This window comes from Podarcis erhardii (assembly GCF_964252035.2).
Source record: "Podarcis erhardii genome assembly, chromosome: 6".
In the NCBI taxonomy this organism is placed as follows: domain Eukaryota; kingdom Metazoa; phylum Chordata; class Lepidosauria; order Squamata; family Lacertidae; genus Podarcis; species Podarcis erhardii.
The window spans coordinates 56,575,672-56,583,212 of NC_138510.1; positions in this window are offsets into that span (position 1 = coordinate 56,575,672).

Sequence of the window (7,541 nt, forward strand, 5' to 3'; positions counted from 1 at the left end):
GCTATGTGGTGATCGAGACAAATGCCCAAAGAGAGAATATGCATAAACACAAAAAGTAAAACTGTCTTATACATATTTAAGGGGATACATAAAGGAGAGATAGCTGTAAAGTTGGTGCAGGTAATAGAAGATATATGTTAAACTTCATTGTGATAAAACTGAGGTTTAAAAGGTAGCATATAAGTTTTAGATGTTTATGCAAGACTACCGTTAAAGACTTATAGCCTTTCTGTTTAAATTTAAGCTGCCCACATAAGATTCTATTTAATATGGAACACAGCCATTGCATCTTCCGCTAAGGCTTCCATCCATCTATGCCAGTACTTCTTGCTCTGTGGAACGGTTGGATTTGCAATCCATCCTTTAACCCATTGTGCTTTGAGAGAAAATGGGCCAGAAAGACATTCTTTTCGATTTAGTAAAGAGAGAGGAAATTGGTAGGAATATTTGTAGGGATTAAGAGAAAACTTAAATGTGTGGTTAGTTGTATAACGCCAGGTCGTTAATGTAGAACTGAGGTGTCCTATTGCCTGGTGACTTAAGATGGTGTGTACAGCATACATATAAAGTACACACACACTTAAAAATGTTGGGAACTGTAGTTTACCCCTCACAGGGCTACAGTATACAGTGGTACCTCGGGTTAAGTACTTAATTTGTTCCGGAGGTCCGTTCTTAACCTGAAACTGTTCTTAACCTGAAGCACCACTTTTGCTACTGGGGCCTCCTGCTACCACTGCGCCGCTGGAGCATGATTTTTGTTCTCATCCTGGAGCAAAGTTCTTAACCTGAAGCACTATTTCTGGGTTAGCGGAGTCTGTAACCAGAAGCGTATGTAACCTGAAGCGTATGTAACCTGAGGTACCACTGTATACTATTTATATCCAAGGCCAGGTCAGAGAGGACCAGCTGGGATCCTTCTAATAACACACATAGAGAAGCCTGTGGAGGAGAATACTTACTCCTCATCCATCCTTTATGTGACTGGAATGGCTTACAAGCAGAGGCATCAGGGTGCAGATTTAAAGAGACTGGCTGTGATTGACTATGCCCACAGACTTAGAATCTGGCCAGCTCCGACAGCTTGCTATCTTTCACCTCCCCCACTTATCCTCTGTAATCCCTCAACATGTAGTTCTGGCATGGAAATCAAGCTACTGGGTTACTGTAATCCAGTGGTTGGCCCTGGCCAACTGGAAATATACGATGCTTGCCTGTTGAAAAGTGTGCATTCACACTTTCCGAAGTGAACCATTGGACACCTCTCTCAGAATAAAGATGCATTCACTGGTATATGGGAAAGAATGCCCTATAGCTCCCATAAAGTGACTATCTCCTGGCCTGCATGATCTTGTATGATTTTATCATTGCGCAGGTTCAGCATTAGAAACCAATTCTTCAACTTCCCTCTCCAGGCACAGGAAAATGAACTGGCAGTTCCAGGGAGTAACTGGCTTGGTGCAATTCACTAGCAAGCCAGAAAATGATTTCACTGTGCTAAATGTGGAATTTGCACACATAATATGGAAGCTATTTGTGCAGTATACATAAAACCATTTGCATTTTAAAATGAGCATCTTCTGGCTGTTTTACTCATTCTTCATAGAGCCTCCTATACATCTTAGGGAAGAACAAAAGAGGAAGTGTTTGTTGTTATTTTTCTTTCTGTTGTTAGTAGTGATGCCCACCATTACATGTATAATATGCTCCTAGTCCATTTGATATTTATCCATTAAAATATGCCAGTTTCAGAATGAGTTTTATAGTGTATTTCCTCCTGAATTTGCAGTAGATTATATTATTATTATTCACAAATAGCAGCACACTTTCAAGATTTCTACACCTTCCCGAATGCTTATTTAAAATAATTTTTAAAACTCTAACAAAAACCCACATAGATTAATCAAATTTTACTTAAAGGAAAACCTGTAAATGGTAAAATACTTGGTGGTCATGGGAGAGTCTCCTTACCTAGCCATTTGGGGATGCCACAGCTTAAGAGGCAGGAAATTAAAAGAAGGAATGTTCCCACGAAAGCTTTCTTTTACACTCATTTCATCAATCCATTATAAGAAGGCTTTGGGGTAAACATAAAGGTTGCTGATGTGTGTGTGTGTACATTGCAGTTATCACTTAAAGGCAAGACAGAATCATTTCATTGTATTGTTCTGTTTTAATCACAAGGCTATGAGTAAATTTGGTAAATATGAACAGGCCGAAGAAGAAGTGCAACCCTGAATCTAAAAAGAGATGCAGTATCAAATATTCAAGAATTAGAGCGGAAGGGCATATTGTAATCCCCCTGCTCTTCCAATGCGCTTTACGCATTGATTTCTAAATATCCTATACCTTTTAAAGGCTATTTTACAGTAATTGCTTCCTCTTTTTTCCTCTCCCTTGGAAGAGAAGAGGAAGAGAGCAAAGTTTTCTCTCCAAATTCATTGATCCTACTTCTTCTCCTCACTTTGCTTTTTGGTGTCCTCCCACCAAAATGTGTACATTTTCCTCTCCATTAAATCAGCTGCCAATCCATCCATAACACAAACTCTCAAACAAATAGATATGGAATTGCTCTCTATACAACTAGGAAAGGATATAAATCTTTCTCTCTCATAAAGGAATCATAGTGAACATTTATCTTAGTCTCACTAATAAAATGCGTTTTGCAAAAATTCATCCTCCATGTTAGCCAATGCTAGTAAGTCAATATGACAGCAAGGAGAAATTCAGCCCTGTTTGTTTTTCTTTTCTCCCAAGCAAGGGTGTTACACATTTTAAAAAATAACCCTCAGTTGACTGAAAAAGTGACAAATATATATATATGGCACTTCCATCATTTCACAAAGAGGCCCCCAAGCTTAGAACTGTCAGTCATGAGACAGATGTACAGTCCTTCTCCAAACTTCAAATTCATTACCTGCAGGTCCAGATACTAATTAGGCCAGAAGTAATGCCTTGTTTATTATAATCAGCTTGGAAGGGTACAAAACTCATGATTCGGGGCTTCTGGCAAATACTGTCAGAGTTCAAAAGAGAACTGTCACTGGATTCAATTTTCTATTACCATGGAAGGATTTCTGCACTCTGCTATAGAAAGCCCTGTTCCTACAGTCTGGAGGCCAAATAAGACAACAGAGGAAATGTGTGATTGCATTTTCCTTATCAGCCATGGAGACCCCAAACTGCATAATGACTGTGGTACACAGGGAAGTCAATTAACCGTTTTCTTCCAAAGAATAACCACACACACACACACACACACATGCACTGTGAATCTCCTGTTAGCCCCTCGTAGAATAAACTTTGGAGGAATAGGTATTCACTGAGACTGTAGCACAGGAGGAAAAGTTTAAAGAGCAGCTTTCTGTATGTCACCGTCCTCATCCTGTTCACGAGGTTGGATCTAGGGTAGCATGACCGGTCGCACCAGGCACAGAGCTTCTGGGGCTCATCAGCAGGTGTCACAGCAAAGACGTCCAATGGAGGCGAAAGGCTGTGGGTGCCAGATTTTGCTGTTGCACAGGGAGCCATTGAAAACTGAGGCACCAAGACCAGCCACTGCTCTTCACACACCTGGACTACCATTTTGGTTTCAAAAACAGTTCTATGAAATGCAGTCTCCCATTTTTCACAATATTGCATAGTTTTGCCTTAATACTGACTTACCCTTTTGGGTCACTGGTCTGATGCAGCATGGAAACACCTACATTTCTAGCAAATCTGTATGTTTAGACTTAGTGTGAGCAAGACACATATTGGAAGGGACTAGAGAGTTAAACCAGAGGCAGATTTAGGGGAGCGGGGCTGGTTTGGCTGCACTGGGCACCAAGCCGAGTGGGCACTGCAGGGGGCGCCACAACAATGACTAACAATGGAAGGTGAGAAGCAGGAGGTGCTGAATTTCAGTGTCACACAGGGCACTGCTAAAATTTGAAAGCTTACAGTCCACCACTGATTCGACTGAACATTTCTAGAGCTGAGCTGGATAGTTTATGTTCTTGTTTATCCATTTTCACCAGCCATTTCTTCTATAATAACATATGGAGGGCCACAGATTCCTCACCCGTGCACTAGATGGACCTCATCATCATACCTTACAAGTGGAAAGTCCACTTCACACATTGCGTAGTGGCAATGTGTTTACCATCCTGTGCAGACATAGGATGATCCTATGGCCAATTTCAATGAACATGTCTGTATAATGCACATTTGTCACATTCCATATTTTTGGACAAATGTGCATGTTAAAATATCTTATGTATATACGGTACCTAAAATGTGTAGCGCATGAAGCAGGAAATTTAAATTGGGTTTCTTTTTCCCCCTTCACCTGTCTCTTAACAGATTGGTTCATTTCATTTTACTAGAGCATATAATCTGGATTATGAGAGTTGATCCATGTGGAATAATGAATAAGAAGGAACCTGCCTCAGATGTGTGGAAGAAATAGATTGCCTTTGGGCCCCATGCAGCTGGCCCTTCTATATAATCCATGAAGTAAGAAACTCTTTCTCAGAGGTGGCCAACTCAAAAGTAACCTGTCAGAGACGCGCTCTAAATCATCATGCTTCTACTGCTAGAAAACACAGGTTGTGTACATAATTATAAAATAAGTCTTAAATTATGGCAATTTGTTGATGAACCTTCCAGTCAAGACAAATTCATTTTTTGCTCACAATTATTCTCCATTTTACACTTCTGATGGAACACAGTATTATTTTTTTAGATATTCTGGTTGCATAGCATTTTAAAGAACTCTGAGAATTAAAGACATCTGTATTTGCATACACACGCAGCTGTTTAGCCTGACATTTACACATGTAAATTAGATGTTCAGTTGTCATGCCCGTTATTAGCCAATGTTCCAGGGGTGGACACCCATGTATATTCCAAGAAGATTATTGCCAAGCCTCATGAACAATACATTCATCTATATAACATATATTGTTGAAATACCAGTGGAATGCTTCGCCCCCTCAATCATAGATAAAACTGACATCTCTGAAAGCAGAACAGTAACATCAAAATGTTACTGCAGCAGAAATTCCAGCTGGAGTCTTAAGGCAAGGCAAAGCCTGAAGACCCGCCAGCTGGAGTAACTTCTCTAAACTTAGCCTTCAACTATTAAGTTTCAGATTGAGGTAACCACCCATTTTGTCAAGCTATTTGAAGTAAGAGTGGACTGGAATACAACTAAAGGAGCAGTGAATTACGCCGCTGCAAATTTGCTGTTCCTTACCTCTGGGAGGTGCCTATCAATTTTATTTAGATATTTACATACATGTTTATCCCATTCTTCTCCCAAGGATCTCGAAACAGTGTACACACTTCCTTGCTCCCCATGTTGCTCTCAGGTACAACAACCCTGGGATGATGAGCTGAGAGAGACGAGTCCAGTGTCACACAGTGTGTTTCATAACTGTGTGGTGGGCTGAACTGGGATCTTCTTAATTTTGATTGACACTATAAGCGCACAGCATTCAGTCAAAGGAAGATATAAGGCATTGCTCCTTCCACAGCTGAGGAGGGAGACCTGGCTTGTAGGAAGACAACTGGATCTTGCTGTGAAATATTGGTAGAAGCCAATATTCTTTGTCAGGACCTTAATATTTCATTCTGTCTTGCTCTGAAGTGTCTTCACTTTCCTCTTGGAGTCTATATTTGAGTAAGCATGCACTTCTCAGGAGACAGGTCTTATGAAGCAGATGTTATGCTTCACAGAACTGTAGCAAAAATATTCATATTCAAGGCAGTAAAAATGCAGGATGTTAAGCTGAAATTGACAGCAGTAGCATCTGACATCTGGGTCCTCCTGAATGTGGCCTTAGATGTCTTTCTTTACAGATAGGGGAAGTAAATAATGCCCTTTGAAAAAGTATCATGCCACAGGAATTGCTCAGGGCTTGTGTGAATATAGTTAAAGATAAGATCAGTTTTCTAAATCACCGGGACAGGCCTTTAGTTCCAAGATATTTCTAAAAGAAAATTGTAGTATTATCATTTGGTAAACACTGTGCCTTTAGAGCTGACTATGTGTATATCTGCTGTAACATATACTGAATGGTAAATGAAGATGAGAAAACACATCATTCTGTTATTACAGTGCAGAGCACCTTCAGTTAAGAAAATTTAGAGCATGCAGGTAGCTTCTTTGTGAAGGTGCAATGGAATCGTAGAATTGCAGATTTGGAAGAAGTCCCAAGGGTCATTGCGTCAAACCCCCTGCAATGCAAGAATCATAGCTTAAAAATCCCTGACAAATGGCCATCCAAATCCAGTTTAAAATTTTCCAGTGGAGAGTCCACCACCTTCTGAGATAGTTCGTTCCACGGTCTAACAGTTCTTACTTCTTTCTGACATTTAGACAGAATCTCCTTGTAATTTGAATTTGTTCAGGTCCTATCCTCTAGAGCAGGAGAAAACAAGCTTGCTTATCATCCATGTGACAGTCCAGATATTCGAAGATGGCTATCTTATCACCTCTCAGGATAAACACACCTGACTCCCTCAACTGTTCCTCACAAGGCTTGGTTTTCAGACCCTTTATCATATTGGTCACCCTCCTCTCCACACATTCCAGCTTGTCAATATGGCAACCTGTCAAACAGAACATTATTAGAATATAATCAGAATACCCAAGGCAACAGAATATGTGTAGAAGTATATTGCAATGAATCTAAGTAACAGTTTTTAAGGACCAAACTAGATGCAAAGACAATTTGAGTGAAAGCAGTTCATGTGCACATTTTAAGATGCAAATGTTTGTAAGAGTTCTAGGATCAAATGACACATAATGACACATGGCTTGCTTTAAGTAGCCAGTACAGTGGAACTTCTTTCCCATGCAAGTCCCAGGTACGGGGGACCCAATTCAGATCAAGACCACAGTTGGGAAGAAAAGGTAAAACACCCTAGAACCCTCATAGCAAGATTGCAATCTGGATGAGGGGTCACATGCTGAAAATTTTTGAAAGAAAAACTCAGCACCTAAGCGCTTGTTTATTTATTATTAGTATTTATTCATTACATTTGGGACGTGGGTGGCGCTGTGGGTTAAACCACAGAGCCTGGGCTTGCCAATCAGAAGGTCAGTGATTCGAATCCCCGCGACGGGGTGAGCTCCCGTTGCTCGGTCCCTGCTCCTGCCAACCTAGCAGTTTGAAAGCATGTCAAAGTGCAAGTAGATAAATAGGTACTGCTCTGGCGGGAAGGTAAACTGCATTTCTTGGGTCCCTTTATCTTTACTGTTCATTACATTTACATGCCACTTTTCTGCCAAGGCACCCAAGGCAGTTTTCAATTTTAAAGTTACTAAGACAAATTACTAAGACAAACATGCAAAATTGGGAAGGGGGAGAAAGAGGCAATCTGACTGGATCAGGCCCTGATGTTGTCTGTGCCTTCCTTCATCCCAGTCTTCTTCTTCTTCCTTACAGGGCATATATGGTATCCATAACAAGTAACACATTGTATAGTTTTGTCTTTTAGATTAAGTTCAAATGGTGCTGCCTGTTGTGTATTGAGTCAAAGGATTTTATATC